The 19,441-nt window shown below is 42.9% G+C and overlaps 1 pseudogene across 1 annotated transcript; it reads left to right on the top strand.

The window, feature by feature from the left end:
- The first annotated feature begins 4,617 nt into the window (after positions 1-4,617).
- On the top strand, positions 4,618-17,592 carry LOC311104520 (WAS/WASL-interacting protein family member 2-like; annotated as a pseudogene). Its single transcript, XR_014615219.1, has 8 exons — positions 4,618-4,782; positions 5,585-5,704; positions 6,616-6,748; positions 7,000-7,122; positions 8,065-8,751; positions 9,187-9,376; positions 11,065-11,166; positions 14,777-17,592. The product of XR_014615219.1 is annotated as a WAS/WASL-interacting protein family member 2-like (transcript).
- Positions 17,593-19,441: the final 1,849 nt, after the last annotated feature.

Below are 19,441 nucleotides of genomic sequence, written 5' to 3'. Positions count from 1 at the left end.
CATTGCCAACAAAGGGTATATAACAAAGTATTGAGAAACTTTTGTTATTGACCAAATACTTATTTTCCACCATAATTTGCAAATAAATTCATAAAAAATCCTACAATGTGATTTTCTGGATTTTTTTTTCTCATTTTGTCTGTCATAGTTGACGTGTACCTATGATGAAAATTACAGGCCTCTCTCATCTTTTTAAGTGGGAGAACTTGCACAATTGGTGGCTGACCAAATACTTTTTTTCCCCACTGTACATATGCATCATGGACTAATACATTGTGCTTCAACATAAAACGTGTGTATGATCCAAAACGTAATGTCGGGCAGGCCCACACCCTTTAACAGCTACTACAACTGACGTTTCCACAAAGTATGTGCGTTGTTATGGAAGAGGTGTTTTTTTATGTCTTGATGTTTGGGGGGTTGGGGGGGGGGGGGGGGGAGGTTTTTCTGAGGTATAGGCAGGGGTTGTATGCCAAAGAGATTTATTTTGTGACGATGATAATCATATAGCTTTCTGTTTGTTTTCTATTTTGATTGGGTGGGGGTTGTGTGGGGGGAAGCAGTCATGGGGATCCTGTTGTTTGTAGTGTGTGTGCTATACCGACCCCGCTGCACATTCCTACCTTCCAAACGATAGAAAAGGCAAAGAGAAACGAGGGATGATTAAAGGATGATGTTGATAAGAGATGAGTGTACCATATGAATGGAGGGGAAATTAACACTATGAATATGCATTTTTACAGAACATTTTTAGTTTGAAACTTTTTTTCGAATAAAACAAACTATATTAACTAGCCTGTCTCCTGTGTATTTTTATGTCTAATTGGATCTTATTTAGCCCCGAGATCATTATTGCGTTCACTCATTGTCAGTCAAGCCAGGCCGAAACTCCAGCCTATAAAAACCACGGCATGCTGGTGGTGAAGAATCCAAAGTAAACTCTGTCTCACAGCGCACCCAAGAGGCAGGACATCTGCCCTCTCAGTACCACATTCGGGTTTCAAAGAGTAATAACAACCGAAAGCTTATGATAAATATACTGATAACTAACCCCTATTCATCGGTGCATGTAACGGAGGGAGATCATACCAGATAAACTCACCCATAGCTTGAAATGGCGACATTGAATCGGATCCGGGTTAGGGCTCCACTGTAACTGGCATTACTGTGTGTCACACATGCTACAAAAGTGAGAATCATAACAAAGAGAGAAGTGTGAAGTAAAGTGTATAAAGAGAAGGTAGAGATTCAGTGGCGGCCCGTCATTCAGGGCAGGTGGGGCAGACTGTTTTGAGCCGCACATTTCTAGCAAAAATTGATAAATAATTTGGGCTTGCCTGTTTTTTTGGCATAATTACGTGTCACATATCAGTTTGCAAAGAATGTAAAAAAAAACATACATCGAGTTAATAAAGCCGCATACAAACATGGTCTCTTTTTGTTTTCTTGAGTAAGGCATCTCCAAAATGCAGGTGTTTCAGCCTAGCTCAGTGCTTTCTGTGGTGGTGGGGCAAGCCAGCAGAAAATACAGAGCGTTGCGCCATGATTGGCTCAGTGTTCTGTCACACATGGGGACACTAGGTCACCGTGAAGTCTAAGGGTAGACCTAGAAAATTCAAGCCCCTTGGGTGCTGCCATAGTTACATTAGAAGTGCCCTTCCAAGAAGGCTCAAGGTCATTGGCCACAGATAAAATCAGTAGCTTTGATTGGACTGATCATGTCAACATCATACATTCAAATTCTTAGCTAGCAGTCATCATCATGAATCAAGTCGACAATCTACTGATAAATCCTTTTTAATCCTTGTCATATGAAGAGAAATTATGAAGAGAAAATATAGATAAAACGTATTGGTGCTCATCGGCCATTGGACATAAACATTACACTACATGTTGGAAATCGCAAATTCAAGTGGTTTGGAAGGAATCGGTGGCGAACTGCAAGCATTGCAAAGCAATCACTAGCCTGATATTCAGTGGAGTGACTGTGTGGTACCAAATCTGGGATTAAGGGGCTCTTTTCCAAGTTTAAAATGATAAACATTCAACATTGGCCATGCTGTCAATGAAGCATGATTTGTGCCGTGCTCAAAACAACTGTTAACTCGGAACTGCTAAAAACGTGACTTCCAGTGAGTTCAAGACAACTGGGAAGTCGGGAATAAACGAGCTCCGACTGGGAAAATACGTTTTGAACGGTCATCCAACTCAGAATTGTAAATCCGGCCTCTTTCTCTTTCTTTGATGACAAAATTTGCCCACGAAGGACCGCAGTGCCACCTTCATGTTCAAATGAGCACAGCACAACAAGGTGAGTCAAAACATCTATTGTATGCTGCTGCATAAATGATGTAATATGCCAGGGAGATATGTATTCTGTAGCTAAGAAAGTAATACTAAGTGTATGTTGTGTAGTAAGATGTTTAGTAGCCCATGTGCCTCACCCTAATAATTTGGTCTATTTACCCCTCTTAAATGTTGCCTACTGTTCTGACTTGGTGGTGCACATGTAGCCTGTAACCTGTTTTAGAGAAATGTAATCAAATATTGTAAGAGCTTTCATTGTCTGCTTATATGCCCCCTTTATTTTTTATCCTACAGTTCTGACTTGGTGTACAGGGAGAACACTGTAAGAACAGCCCATGCTCGGAATTCTGTCGCTGTACATTTCAAAAGTGCTAAACAAATAGTTATATTGACTACATCCGTCCTAGCTCGCTCGTTAATGTCTTAATCGAAATTACGGATTGCCTCTTATCCGCTTGTCATCCCCTTATGCCATAGTTTGTACATCTAAATTGTCATTAGAATCCACATTTGTTTAAGCAAGTCAGGCATGTCAGCTATGTTTTTTTAAAGGCAGTAAATGAGGCTGAATTAACTATTTCGCTGCCAGACAAGGCTCCGCTGATAGCCAGGTGTAGCATTGGTAAGCTGTTGGGACTGCTGTTGGGACAGCTTTATGTAGGCCCTACCAGTTTGTGGGTACCGTTTGTCACCGTTATAGTGCAATTAATGTATTGTTTAGTGTTGTGTTATGTAGTGTAGTGGCTTTGCTGGCATGCATCCCACTTGTTTTATTACCAAGATTTAGATGCTGAAATCGCCACTGTAGAGATTCAGCATTGATTATAGGGATAGGGTTTCTGGGACAACATAAGAGAAAGGAGGCAGTCAGTGTGTGTGCGCGTGTGTCCCGACTTCATACAGTATAGGCCTACTGCCACCAAGTGGTTGTTGTGTTAATTCACAGCTGGGCAGGGTGTCTGACGTTTCCATCTCACACCTGACTCGTTTACTATTTGGAAAGCATGAAATTGAAGGAAAAAGTCTGCAGTGCACCCCAGAATATGAAGCTAGCTACAACTAGAAGTTGCCCTCTTGCTAATTAAAGATAGTGTTGTAGTTACACATAATGCAGATGCTTAGATGATGTATGGTGTAGTTTCTTCCAATCCTCCTGTGACCTTGCATTGAGGAACAAGATTTTCACAGAATGATTGTTGCAGTCATAAGAATGTATAATAGCATCATGTGATACCATTACAGAGAAGTTCTTCTAGCCTTCCTCCATTTTGATGTACACTCAAAGATCGTGGATAAATGAAGATGTCCTACTCAGGCAGTTTACCAGTGGAGGTGTCATAATACCCATCAACCTAGCGGTCAAACAGGGAAATTATTCCAATCATTTATCCACCATAAATTTTTCCCATAGGGGATTTTAGAAACACTTAAAATAAGGGCTGTGTTTCATGTAGGCTTACCATGGCCTGACATTTTGATAACCATATAAATCTCTCTCAAACAAGGTGACTTTTATCAATATTTTCGGCTCTATGTACTCTCAGATTCGATAATGCTAATTAGTATCAAAGTAGACTACAAATCCCTGCATCTCTAGCTGACACCTTTGCTAACATGTATTGTGTCAATTTAAAACTTGCACAAGACAGTTCACAGAATTGTCCAATTATAGAAATGTTGCCAATTTATTAATTACGACATTTATCTACCATTAGATAGTTAATCCAGAGAATCTGACCTTTTCCTCGATTCGGCAGTCTCGTCCAGATCATCATGGCATTTGTCGTTTTTTATGATAGCCACATTAGCAGCTAATTAGCATTTCCTTTTTGGGGTGTAAATACATGCGAATATATTGATAAGTCACCTTGTCCTAGAGAGATTTACACGGTTATCAAAACGTCACGCCAGGGAAAGCCTACACAAAACTTCATCCCTTATTTTAAGTGTTTCTAAAAAAAACCTATGGGGAAAAATGAATGGAGAAAAAACAATTGGATCCATTTCCCTGTTTGACCGCTAGGTTTTATGGGTATTATGACTCAAACTGTGGTACAGGGCTCAGACTGTTTTCTTGGTTGTGGCTATGGAACATAGAGATAGGTAGAGGACTCAGCTTTATATCTGACAACAACATTCATAGGAATCCCCACCCAGTTGACTAATTTGACTACTTTAAAATGGTGGAAGCCCTCAATGGCGCTGCCCATGCTAAAATTGCCTTTTGGCCACTAGAGGCCTCTAATATTCCATCTCTGGGACACTGCAGTGGCAGTGTACATTTTCTGTCTGCACACTTCCATCTTCACTGCTTCAGGAAATCTCTGCTGCAAGTGAAGGGACGTGAATTCAGGAGTGAAATATCAATGGATAGCTTGAAACTTATAATACACTTGAGATGAACTACCGAGAACGAAGAAACAAATATGAGTTAAAACGTCAAATATCAAACGAATGGGCTGCTAAGAAACTCAAGTAAGTTGCATTCTGAAGCAATCTAGCTAGCAGTTAGCCTAATTAAGCTAACTTGCAAATGATGCCTACACTGGCAGGCTAACCCAGCTTGCTAGCTCGCTTCAGATCCTGTAGTTAGCTAACATGACATCCATTAACATTAGCCAAACATGATAGCCATGATGAACTCGAGCCATGTATGCTATAGCTGAGATTCATAGTTAACTTTACGTTTGGTAAGGATGTATCATAACCATGCTTTATTTCAAGATAGCTAGCTAGTTGAGCTGTTGTGTATGGAGCTAACTAGTTATTATTTTGCAGGGCCGCCACAATGGCTTTAAGTTTGTATGCTAATTGCTTAACAAGCTAACGTTAGTTTGTCAGTTTGCTGCATAACGTTAGTCAACTAAGTTAATTGTTATGCTAACTATTGGTTTATCTGACCTAGCTACCGATGACCAGATTTATTTTGAGATTTCACCCTATTGGATGATTTACAGCGATCTACAGTCAGCTAGTTTACATTCCACAGCAACACTGACCCAACGTTAGCTCTCTGCTAGCTAGTTAGATAGGCACACTTGCTAACGAAGTGAAGACGTCATCAATAACAATGTCACATGAGCCAAGCATGTTTAAATGTATTAGATGGCACGCTAACTAGCTACGTGGTTTTAAAAACATATCTATTTTATTGCAAGGGAAGCAATCAAATCGAAGGGAACCACTTCTACCTAGCTAACTGTGCTAGTTGACAAATTCATGCTAGATAACATTATCTCTAGATGACTCTGAAACATGTTTTTCTGCGTTGTTACAGGTGGTGACTGAGTTTTTGTGTATCTGAGACCCCAGGCCATCCACAAGACTTGTTGAGTGGGTCAGGATGCCGATCCCCCCACCCCCCTGTGCCCCCCCTCCACCCCCTACCTTCAGCCAAGTAAGAACTTATTCTAGCATGCAAGGTGTCACCTGGATACAAAATGTGTTCCCTGTGCAATTGTGTGGATCTGAGAACCATATCAGTAGGCCTAGCTCCAGGTTAGCTCATATGAATTAGTTGTTCAACCAGCTTGACAGCTCGTAGGTCCCTTTTTCAAAGGGATTTATATGCACTGGTATTGTGAAGCTGAATTTGTTTCACCTTGTGCAGAGAGCACACTACTGAAATAAGCTCTCCTCGTGGCCTGTGATAGTATGTGCTATCCTCTCCCTGCCAAGCCCAACCAGAGGCTGTGTCTCAAATGGCACCCTATTCCCTTATAGTGCACTCTGGTCAAAAGTAGTGCACTATATAAGGAATAGGGTGCCATTCGGGACGTGACCAGAGCGCTTCTGGTTTATTCAAGTGATTAACGCTGCTCGCTCAAGTAATCATCCTCAAATTTTTTACACATGAAGTAATTCACATAATGAGCAGTGGACCGACCAGGCCTCTGCAGACAGGGCTGCATAATGCTATGGATTTATGCAATGGACAACTAATTAATTACTTGATGTAAAGGACTCACAAAATATAAATCTTATTCAAATTAATTGTGCTATAGCCCCTATCAAGAACACCTTCTACCTGGCTAATTCCCTTGCACCAACTGTGACAAGGCTTTCTGCAAGCTGTTACCTGTCAGGTTATGTATAATCTCGGTTAGTTACTGGCATGTCTATGGCCCAAATGTCCCCTCCCCATCCCAAATTGGAAAGACGCCTGTGAAATCGTGATTTGTCCAAAGCACCTGAACTAATGCTGCTTGTAATCTCACGCATCCTGTTGTATCAAACCAGATCTACTGTACCGTTAAGTGTGCTGTGTTGAGCTAACTAGAGGACAAGCGCTCTCTCTTCCCCTCGCAGGCCAACACCACCCCACCCAAGCTGAACCGAGATGAGGCCAAAGGCAGAGGAGCCCTGCTCGGTGACATCCACAAAGGGGCCAAGCTGAAGAAGGTCGGCGTGGTCAATGACAGGAGCGCACCCATCTTAGAAAGTAAGGCCACAGCCCCACTAAGGTTCACCCTTGTGTCTCAGATCTACTATTCTGGTAGTGTTTTACTAACTGATCTGATTGGATGGAAGTAAGGACAGAACCGATGAGGCTAGGGTAGTGCATGGAGCACACTCACTGGGGGTCAAGGTTTATTTCACAGGAGTGAAATGGGAGATCATAAGGGTAATTATACATATAATAGGTTACTATTGTAATGTATGTCATTTAACCTTGTTTTCTTGCCTGTCCAGAGCCTAAAGGAGGTGGTGGTGGTGGTGGTAGTAGTAATGGAGGTGGAGGAGGCTCATCAGGGTCCATTCAGCCAATGGGAGGTCTTTTCCAGGCAGGTGTGCCTAAATTACGACCAGTCGGAGGCAAGTATTTAATATCTTAACTGTTAATAGTAATGGTGTCACTAACAAAGATTCCACCCAGAAATCTGGGCTGCTGAAGGAGTGGTCTGTCAAACTGATTGTTACGGATATAGGTATCCTGTATTTGTTTTTCCTCTCCTTCAGCCCTAATCACAGGTGTCCCTTGTTTTCCTGATTGGTGGTCGTTGGGGTGTCCCACCTGTCCGACATCCGTTCGTCTGCTGATTACACTCCTCCGTATTGCACCACCTGTTTCTGGTTTTCATTACCATATCACATCACACATCCCCTGGTTTTAAAGACAGTCAGTTGTGTTTTCTGACAGATACTATTTTTCTCTGAGTATGGATACTGTGGTGTGTTATTTTTGGTGTACTCACATGTTTGCTGTCTAGTCCATATTGGACCTATGTTTTTTGTTTGTGCTTGGGAAAAGGGGTGTTTAGACAAGGTTTTCTTACGGGCCTCTTCTCCATCCAGCCTAGACTTTTAAAGCCACGGGGTTCGTAACACTGATATTGAAAAAGCAGGTTTAAAACTGGAATTTAATTCCCTTCAATTATATTTATTGCTGACAAGTTTGGGAGTAAGCTTCTTCGTCAAGGCGCTATTGCAATAGGTGAAAAATTAGCACTGGTCTTTGACTGCGTAGGTAGGGCAGCCCGTCAGGTTTCAGTGTTGTCATTGGGCAGGGCTGTAATAGATCTGACACAGGCACGGCTGAAGGAGATTTGCTGATTCACAATAATGTGTTCCCTAACCTGCACGTCTGCGTTAGTCTTACCATCTGTCAGGGAGAAAATATTCAAACATGAATTATGATTAATAAAACAACCTAATGATACATTTCTGTGCTGAGAAATGTCCTCATGTTTCTCTGTCCATGTATAAATGAATCTTCATATAAATTGCTGATGACGTGATTGTAATTTTTTTGTGCAGATGGTTCGGTTGGCAGGTCAGCCTTGACGCCTCCTGGCACGCGCCCCGCTGCTCCTCGTCCCCCCGGACCCCCTGTTCGCCAGGACAACACAGACTGCTCAGCCCAGCAGGCCTCTCCCCCGGAGCACTCCCGCTCCCAGAGGCCCTCCCTCCCCGACCTGTCCCGCCCCCTCAGCGGAGGCAGCCCTAACAGTGGCATGAAGCACAGCTCCTCCGCCCCTCCACCACCTCCCCCTTTCTCTCGCAGGGGCAACGCACCCCCTGCCCCAACTCAGAAGGTGGCACCACCTGCCCCCTCCTACAACCGGGAGAAGCCCCTCCCTCCCACGCCAGGACAGAGGGGGCTTTCCCCGGTGCCGGTCCGCAACAGCGCCCCTCCTCCGCCCCCTTCTCCCAACAACAACCGCCGGCCCCCGACGTCAGGGGGCTCCTCGGCATCCTCCTCTTCCTCCTCTCTGGGTCCACCTCCTCCCCCGTACCGCCAGCCCATGACCAACGGCCCCTCCAGCCCGGTTAACGAAGCCGCCCCGGAGCTACCTCAGAGACACAACTCCCTCAGCAAGAACCCGTCGCCCGGACCTGGACACACTCCAACCCGTGGGCAAGCTCCACCCCCGCCGCCCTCCCCCTCCCCGCCGGGCGGACGCCCACCCCCTCCAGTCCGCGAGCCCCCCGGCAGAGGAGCAGGTATGTTCCTACTAGTGCTCTCCTTGTTCCTCTACCTGTAATGGAGCTGGGTTAGGGTCAGTTCCATTTCAAGTCCATTAAGTTCTGAAGAAGAAAAAACTAAACTAAAATGCTTTCTGCTGTTTGTGTTATGCATTGTTCAGTCACACAATTCGGTCACATTCTTGCTGTGTCTGTCACACCCCCTTAATTTTTTTTATCATCTCCTCTTGTCAATCACATGTCATAATGTGAGGCAAGCGAGGAGAGATGATTATTTATAAGTGTAGAAATGTAATCAGTGTAGAAAAAGTCCTGTGGCAAGGCGTGGCGCTACAGTCAGGAAGGTGACGTGTCATGACAGGCCTACAGTGTGTTCCTGTTTGTCTGTATTGTGAGTGTTAGCCAGTGTTGCAGCTCTCTTTATTATTCCTTAATGACCGTTTGTCTGTACAGCTCCACCCCCGCCTGGGTCGACTCAACGAAACAGTGGTCGGGATGCCCCCCCTCCACCACCCCCCTACAGAGGTAGCCCCTCAGAGCCGTGGCAAGCCCCCTCCTCCTCCCTCCCGTACCCCTGCCGGACCCCCGCCCCCTCCCCCACCTATCCGCAATGGACACACCTCCATTTCCCGCTCCTTCATAGGTGAGTCTTCTTCCCCAAACTGTATCACCTGACCTCAAATTCAGTTTCCCTCTACATTAACAACCAACTCTCATTTTGTTAGTCAATCTACTTGGGAGTCTTTTGGATTCTATAAAATGTTGCAGTCCAAGTAAGTATTGAATCTGTAAAAGAGAAGGGAAAACTGTACATCTGAGTTGGTCAAATCGATTTGAGTTGGGTAAACGGTAAACTGACCGTATTTTTATTTAATTTGTTATATATAGTACCAGTCAAACGTTTGGACACAAGGGTTTTTCTTTATTTTCTACATTGTAGAATAATGGTGAAGACGTCAAAACTATGAAATAACACATGGAATCATGTAGTAACCAAAAAAGTGTAAAAAAATAAATAAAAATAAGAACTTTTCAAGTTTCTTCAATTGCAGTCACAAAAACCATCAAGCACTATGATGAAACTGGCTCTCATGAGGACCGCTACAGGAAAGGAAGACCCAGAGTTACCTCTGCTGCAGAGGATAAGTTCATTAGTAACTGCACCTCAGATTGCAGCCCAAATAAATGCTTCAGAGTTCAAGTAACAGACACACCTCAATATCAACTGTTCAGAGGAGACTGCGTGAATCAGGCCTTCATGGTTGAATTGCTGCAAAGAAACCACTACTAAAGGACTCCAATAAGAAGAGGCTTGCTTGGGCCAAGAAACACGAGCAATGGACATTAGACCGTGGAAATCTGTCCTTTGGTCTGATGAGTCCAAATTTGAGATTTTTGGTTCCAACCGGCGTGTCTTTGTGAGACGTAGAGTAGATGAACGGATCTCCACGTGTGGTTCCCACCATGAAGCATGGAGGAGGAGGTGTGATGGTGTGGGGGTGCTTTGCTGGTGACCCTGATTTTAATTAGAATTCAAGGCACACTTAACCAGCATGGCTACCACAGCATTCTGCACCGATATGCCATCCCATCTGGTTTGCGCTTAGTGGGACTATCATTTGTTTTTCAACAAGACAATGACCCAACACACCTCCAGGTTTGACCAAGAAGGAGAGCGATGGAGTGCTGCATCAGATGACCTGGCCTCCACAATCACCCGATCTCAACCCAATTGAGATGGTTTGGGATGAGTTGGACTGTGGCCTGAAGAAAAAGCAGCCAACAAGTGCTCAGCATATGTGGGAACTCCTTCAAGACTGTTGGAAAAGCATTCCAGGTGACTACCTCTTGAAGCTGGTTGAGAGAATGCCAAGCGTGTGCAAAGCTGTCATCAAGGCAAAGGGTGGCTACTTTGAAGAATCTAAAATTATATTTTGATTTAACACTTTCTTTGGTTACTACATGATTCTATATGTTATTTCATAGTTTTGATGTCTTTACTATTGTTCTACAATGTAGAAAGTAGTAAAAATTAAGAAAAACCCTTGAATGAGTGGGTGTGTCCAATCTTTTGACCGGTACTAATATATATTTATTATACATTTTTTGTTTTGTGTGTGAAAACTGATGAATCTATAGTGCTTCAGAGCACTTGATCCATGGCTCCTTCGGCTGGAACAATTGGATCAATACAAAAGAGGATTGAAAAACTCCAATCACTTCCCTACTGTTCTTTCTGTCCTCTCCTCCCACTTGACCGTCAATGGCCTTGACCACCACCCCTGACCTGTGTGCCTGAACTGTCATCTTCCTAACCTTCTCTCCTTACAGATGACTTTGAGTCCAAGTATTCGTTCCACTCTCTGGATGACTTCCCTGCTCCAGAGGAGTACCGGCACTTCACCAAGATCTACCCCAGCAAAGCCAACAGAGGTGAGGGCTCACTTATCAGTGTGACCAAACATATGTATGTGTGTGTGTGTGTGTATATATATATATATATACACACACATCACAAAAGTGAGTACACCCCTCCACATTTTTGTAAATATTTGAGTATATCTTTTCATGTGACAACACTGAAGAAATGACACTTTGCTACAATGTAAAGTAGTGAGTTTACAGCTTGTATAACAGTGTAAATTTGCTGACCCCTCAAAATAACACAACACACAGCCATTAATGTCTAAACCACTGGCAACAAAAGTGAGTACACCCCTAAGTGAAAATGTCCAAATTGGGCCCAATGTGTCAATATTTTGTGTGGCCACCATCATTTTCCAGCACTGCCTTAACCCTCTTGGGCATGGAGTTCACCAGAGCTTCACAGGTTGCCACTGGAGTCCTCTTCCACTCCTCCATGACGACATCACGGAGCTGGTGGATCCATCCTCCCAGAACTTGCACTCCTCCACCTTCCATTTGAGGATGCCCCACAGATGCTCAATAGGGTTTAGGTCTGGAGACATGCTTGGCCAGTCCATCACCTTTACCCTCAGCTTCTTTAGCAAGGCAGTGGTCGTCTTGGAGGTGTGTTTGGGGTCGTTATCATGTTGGAATACTGCCCTGCGGCCCAGTCTCCGAAGGGAGGGGATCATGCTCTGCTTCAGTATGTCACAGTACATGTGGACATTCATGGTTCCCTCAATGAACTGTAGCTCCCCAGTGCCGGCAGCACTCATGCAGCCCCAGACCATGACACTCCCACAACCATGCTTGACTGTAGGCAAGACACACTTGTCTTTGTACTCCTCACCTGGTTGCCGCCACACACGCTTGACACCATCTGAACCAAATACGTTTGTCTTGGTCTCATCAGACCACAGGACATGATTCCAGTAATCCATGTCCTTAGTCTGCTTGTCTTCAGCAAACTGTTTTGTGGACTTTCTTGTGCATCATCTTTAGAAGAGGCTTCCTTCTGGGATGACAGCCATGCAGACCAATTTGATGCAGTGTGCGGCATATGGTCTGAGCACTGACAGGCTGACCCCCACCCCTTCAACCTCTGCAGCAATGCTGGCAGCACTCATCCGTCTATTTCCTAAAGACAACCTCTGGATATGACGCTGAGCACGTGCACTCAACTTCTTTGGACGACCATGGCGAGGCCTGTTCTGAGTGGAACCTGTCCTGTTAAACCGCTGTATGGTCTTGGCCACCGTGCTGCAGCTCAGTTTCAGGATCTTGGCAATCTTCTTATAGCCCAGGCCATCTTAATGTAGAGCAACAATTCTTTTTTTCAGATCCTCAGAGTTCTTTACCATGAGGTGCCATGTTGAACCTCCAGTGACCAGTATGAGGGAGTGTGAGAGCGATGACACCAAATTTAACACACCTGCTCCCCATTCACACCTGAGACCTTGTAACACTAACGAGTCACATGACACCGGGGAGGGAAAATGGCTAATTGGGCCCAATTTGGACATTTTCACTTAGGGGTGTACTCACTTTTGTTGCCAGCGGTTTAGACATTAATGGCTGTATTGAGTTATTTTGAGGGGACAGCATATTTAAACTTATACAAGCGGTACACTCACTACTTTATATTGTAGCAAAGTGTCATTTCTTCAGTGTTGTCACATGAAAAGATATACTCAAATATTTACAAACATGTGAGGGGTGTACTCACTTTTGTGAGATACTGTGTGTGTGTGTGTATGTATGTATGTATGTATGTATATATATATATATATATATATATATATATATATATATATATATATATATATATATATATATATATATATATATATATATATATATATATATATATATATATATATATATATATATATATACACACACACACACACAGTGGGGAGAACAAGTATTTGATACACTGCCGATTTTGCAGGTTTTCCTACTTACAAAGCATGTAGAGTTCTGTAATTTTTATCATAGGTACACTTCAACTGTGAGAGACGGAATCTAAAACGAAAATCACATTGTATGATTTTTAAGTAATTAATTTGCATTTTATTGCATGACATAAGTATTTGATACATCAGAAAAGCAGAACTTAATATTTGGTACAGAAACCTTTGTTTGCAATTACAGAGATCATACGTTTCCTGTAGGTCTTGACCAGGTTTGCACACACTGCAGCAGGGATTTTGGCCCACTCCTCCATACAGACCTTCTCCAGATCCTTCAGGTTTCGGGGCTGTCGCTGGGCAATACGGACTTTCAGCTCCCTCCAAATATTTTCTATTGGGTTCAGGTCTGTAGACTGGCTAGGCCACTCCAGGACCTTGACATGCTTCTTACGGAGCCACTCCTTAGTTGCCCTGGCTGTGTGTTTTGGGTCGTTGTCATGCTGGAAGACCCAGCCACGACCCATCTTCAATGCTCTTTCTGAGGGAAGGAGATTGTTGGCCAAGATCTCGCGATACATGGCCCCATCCATCCTCCCATCAATATGGTGCAGTCGTCCTGTCCCCTTTGCAGAAAAGCATCCCCAAAGAATGATGTTTCCACCTCCATGCTTCTTGGTTGGGATGGTGTTCTTGGGGTTGTACTCATCCTTCTTTTTCCTCCAAACACGGCGAGTGGAGTTTAGACCAAAAAGCTCTATTTTTGTCTCATCAGACCACATGACCTTCTCCCATTCCTCCTCTGGATCATCCAGATGGTCATTGGCAAACTTCAGACGGGCCTGGACATGCGCTTGCTTGAGCAGGGGGACCTTGCGTGCGCTGCAGGATTTTAATCCATGACTGCGTAGTTTGTTACTAATGGTTTTCTTTGAGACTGCTCTCTTCAGGTCATTGACCAGGTCCTGCCGTGTAGTTCTGGGCTGATCCCTCACCTTCCTCATGATCATTGATGCCCCACGAGGTGAGATCTTGCATGGAGCCCCAGACTGAGGGTGATTGACCGTCATCTTGAGCTTCTTCCATTTTCTAATAATTGCGCCAACAGTTGTTGCCTTCTCACCAAGCTGCTTGCCTATTGTCCTGTAGCCCATCCCAGCCTTGTGCAGGTCTACAATTTTATCCCTGATGTCCTTACACAGCTTTCTGGTCTTGGCCATTGTGGAGAGGTTGGAGTCTGTTTGATTGAGTGTGTGGACAGGTGTCTTTTATACAGGTAACGAGTTCAAACAGGTGCAGTTAATACAGGTAATGAGTGGAGAACAGGAGGGCTTCTTAAAGAAAAACTAACAGGTCTGTGAGCGCTGGAATTCTTACTGGTTGGTAGGTGATCAAATACTTATGTCATGCAATAAAATGCAAATGAATTACTTAAAAATCATACAATGTGATTTTCTGGATTTTTGGATTTTAGATTCCGTCTCTCACAGTTGAAGTGTACCTATGATAAAAATTACAGACCTCTACATGCTTTGTAAGTAGGAAAACCTGCAAAATCGGCAGTGTATCAAATACTTGTTCTCCCCACTGTATATGTGTGTGTAATGTACACACAGATTTTCTGGTGCAGAGTACAAAAATGTTTACATGAAAGGAAAATCAATATTTTCCCATAGGCCTATAGTTTATTGTAAAAGCTTTTTGTTTTGACTGTGTTTCTTTGACAGTGATGAGGGGAGCTCCTCCCGCACCACCCGTGGGAAGGTGAACACTGTGAGACCACGTCACTTCTACTGTACAGGAGACAAGGGTTATATATATATATATATATTACACACTGTACTTTCTCACATAGAGCCTACAGCATATAACATATACCTACATGCTTCTCATTTGACAACATTCCATTTCACTTAAACTCCATAACCATTCACTCACACGCTCACCCTTGAAAATGGCCCAGCAAGACCTGTTGGGTTTAGGGAGGATAACGGAAAGCTTGGAAAATGAAAAATAAGAATAGACATTGTAAGCATTGCATTCCTCCTCTGAAGGAAAGGAAAGAACTGAAAGAAGTTCTACAATAAGGTCTTTATTTTTGCTATGGCAGTCTCACTCCATTTGAAGGTGGAGTTGGCAGCTTACTTATGCCATTCCCAAGCCTGTGTCCGCTTGGGTGAACTTGCCCTGTTCTTTTCACAGACGAAGGCTGACTTACCCATTGATCGTTTTTCCAGGCTCTTGTGTGTGTGGATGGGGAACACTTTGACATTTATCTCCATACCACACACTGTTGCGATTGTCAAAATGGACATTTTTTTCCCTCCGCGTCATTAGAGTATGCTCTGTGAGAGCCCACATCACCATGAAATGGGAGAACACCAGTCAGTCCTCTACCTGTAAGGAGAAACACCAGTGACTCTACATCCTGGTTCGAAGTGTCTGAAGGTGATTGCCTTTTGTGGACCACTGCACCCCTTGCTGATGGAGGGAACTGCTACTGTTTGAAAGTTCTCTCAGGTATACGTTTGCGGGACAGAGAACTCTGTTTGCTGGAGATAATGATGATTATGTTGGAAAGGCATTATTAGATAAGAGGTTCTCTCCAAAAGTGCCAACTGAGTCGGAACTGAACTGGGAACAGCCCATATCTCCCATCCTGTTTCCCTGCTGCAAGGCTGTCGTGGTTTCTCTAATGAATGGTTGGAATGATGGACTGACAAAAACAACAGTTCCATACGTTCTCAGTGATAGTTGGCAGTAATCAACACCTGTGACGCTCTTTGGTTTGTGAAAAAGTCTTCCTATTTAGAATGATGATGCACATGTATGGGATCTTGCAGCAAGGAATCTCCCTCCCTACTCAGAATGACTAACCAGATAGATGCATGTTGTATTTTTTTCAGTTTGTCTGTCTTGACAAAATGCATGAGGGAGAGCTTGTTAGTTGTCCTAAATGCAAAGCAGACAGAAGTATTATGCCTTTAACACTAGTCGTGGTCACTGAAACCATTTCACGACAACTAACTCATACAAACACTACAACCCCATTCATTAGCTTAAAAATGACGGCGCTTTTAAAATGCATTGCATGCTACAGGATGCTGAACCAGTACATTGACACTAAAATACTCAACCTAAACCCAGGCAATAAGTCAGAAGCAGTCCAAGAGTTTATTGTTCAAAATTGATAGAATAAAATTATGTTGAGGGGTAAATAAATGTATGCTTTCAAATACAAACCTTATCATGCAGAGTTCATATTATGAACTCGGCAGGATAAGGTTTGTTGATACCCACAATAGCCACGTGGTGGCAGTATTTGATGTTTTTCCATAGGGAGACATGGTACCTATATGCTTGTGATGCAGTGCCCCTTCAATTAGTCTTTTTTTTAAAAACAGTTGTGTATTATGGATTTGGCCAATGTTGAGCGAGAGGGCAGTACAGACCTGTATGTCTGTGTACCAATTTTGAGATCTTCTGCTGAGGGTTGAATGGACAAACTAATGATAACAGCCATATTGTTCAACTCATAGTTCTCTACATTCTGTATTTGAATGAAATAATCAACTTAATTTCTGTAATGTGGTCTTTACATTTCTTTGCTTAATGCTCTTGTGACCACAAGCCTGAAACAAATGCACGTTGTTACACAAGGGGGTGAACCTTTTAAGGCTGGTACCTGTAATTGGTTCCTACTGTTTGTGTTGTGTGGGGTTAGTCTTATTCCTCACTGTAAAATGGCCCTCACTGTTCTCTTTTTATTTCAACCCTTTGCTGGTCTTTTGCCTTATTATACGCATTCGCTGTAAGATTCAATTCAGGATTTGTAAAAAAGAAAGGAAAGCTAATCATTAAATGTATACACCTCATGGCTAATACGGTAGTCATAGCTATTGTTCTACTTTCAATATGTATAAAGCTTGTAATATAGTGAATAAAACGGGGATAGATAATGGCAGGCTTTTGTCAGAAACCAGTGACAAACTGTTAGTCTTTCCATATATCTTTTTCTCTTGCCTTCTGTCACCCTTTAGATATTCCCTCTCTGTGTCACATTCAACAGGAGCAGTATGTACTCACATTGAGAGAACCTCCTTGTTCATGTCTTCTCATCCCCCATTCCATACTTAGCTTAATCCAAGCCCTGGTTCCTTCTGTACATTTCACCCTTCTGCATCAGACATGTTGTACCAATTCAATAAAAATGTCAGTGATGGGGGGGGGGGGGAAAGAAAGTCAATGTCCTGTCTTTATCTGTTATCTGTCTAGTCCCTTGTCATCTGATATTAGTGACATTATGCAATAATGTGCCACAGTTTTTGGTTAAAGGGATAGTTCACCCAAATTACATATTGGTTTTCTTTTCTTTTAGGGGGTAGATCAACTTTAATATTGGAGATGGCTTGATGGAAGCTACAATGTAATTGTCTGCATCACTTCCAATTCCCCATATATTTCTTTGTGTGTATGTACAGTACCAGTCCAGTTTGGACACACCTACTCATTCAAGGGTTTTTCATTATTTTTTACTATTTTCTACATTGTAGAATAATAGTGAAGACATCAAAACCATGAAATAACACATGGAATCATGTAGTAACCAAAAAAAGAGTTAAACAATATATATTTTATTTGAGTTTCTTCAAAGTAGCCACCCTCTGCCTTGATGACAGCTTTGCACACTCTTTGCATTCTCTCAACCAGCTTCATGAGATAGTCACCTGGAATGCGTTACAATTAATAGGTGTGCCTTGTTAATTTGTGGAATTTCTTTCCTTTTTAATGCATTTGAGCCAATGAGTTGTGTTGTGACAAGGTAGGGGTGGTATACAGAAGATAGCCCTATTTGGTAAAAGACCAAGTCTATTATGGCAAAACAGCTCAAATAAGCAAAGAGAAATGACAGTCTATCATTACTTTAAGACATGAAGGTCAGTCAATCTGGAAAATTTCAAGAACTTTGAACGTTTCTTCTAGTGCAGTGGCAAAAACCATCAAGCACTATGATGAAACTGGCTCTCATGAGGACCGCCACAGGAAAGCAAGACCCAGAGTTACCTCTGCTGCAAAGGATAAGTTCATTAGTTACCAGCTTCAGATATTGCAGCCCAAATAAATGCTTCACAGAGTTCAAGTAACAGACACATCTCAACATCAACTGTTCAGAGAATCAGGCCTTCATGGTCGAATTGCTGCAAAGAAACCACTACTAAAGGACACCAATAAGAAGAAGAGACTTGCTTTGGCCAAGAAACACAAGCAATGGACCGGTGGAAATTTGTCCTTTGGTCTGATGAGTCCAAATGTGAGACTTTTGGTTCCAACCGCCGTGTCTTTGGTGGTGTGGGAGTGCTTTGCTGGTGACACTGTCGTGATTTATTTAGAATTCAAGGCACACTTAACCAGCATGGCTACCACAGCATTCTGCAGCGATACGCCATCCCATCTGGTTTGTGCTTAGTGGGACTATCATTTGTTTTTCAACAGGACAATGACCCAACACACCACCAGGCTGTGTAAGGGCTATTAAACCAAGAAGGAGAGTGATAGAGTACTGCATCAGATGACCTGGCCTCCACAATCCCCCGCCCTCAACCTAATTGAGATGGTTTGGGATGAGTTGGACCGCAGAGTGAATGAAAAGCAGCCAACAAGTGCTCAGCATATGTGGGAACTCCTTCAAGACCGTTGGAAAAGCATTCCAGGTGAAGCTGGTTGAGAGAATGGCAAGCGTGTGCAAAGCTGTCGTCAAGGCAAAGGGTGGCTACTTTGAAGAATCTCAAATATAAAGTATATTTTGATTTGTTTAACACTTTTTGGTTACTACATGATTTAGATGTGTTATTTCATAGCTTTGATGTCTTCACTATTATTCTACAATATACAAGAAAAACCCTGAAATGAGTGTGTGTGTCCAAACTTTTGACTGGTAATGTATACAGTGAGGGAAAAAAGTATTTGATCCCCTGCTGATTTTGTATGTTTGCCCACTGACAAAGAAATGATCAGTCTATAATTTTAATGATAGGTTTATTTGAACAGTGAGAGACAGAATAACAACAACAAAATCCAGAAAAACGCATTTTATAAATGTATTTGCATTTTAATGAGGGAAATAAGTATTTGACCCCTCTGCAAAACATTACTTAGTTCTTGGTGGCAAAACCCTTGTTGGCAATCATAGAGGTCAGACGTTTCTTGTAGTTGGCCACCAGGTTTGCACACATCTCAGGAGGGATTTTGTCCCACTCCTCTTTGCAGATCTTCTCCAAGTCATTAAGGTTTCGAAGGCTGATGTTTGGCAACTCGAACCTTCAGCTCCCGCCACAGGTGGTCCTCTGTAGCTCAATTGGTAGAGCATGGCGCTAGTAACGCCAGGGTAGTGG

The sequence above is a fragment of the Coregonus lavaretus genome (assembly GCF_964263955.1).
Source record: "Coregonus lavaretus genome assembly, chromosome: 2".
In the NCBI taxonomy this organism is placed as follows: Eukaryota; Metazoa; Chordata; class Actinopteri; order Salmoniformes; family Salmonidae; genus Coregonus; species Coregonus lavaretus.
Note: the sequence above shows the minus strand (reverse complement) of the source record. Positions and strands in the feature narration are given on the sequence as shown.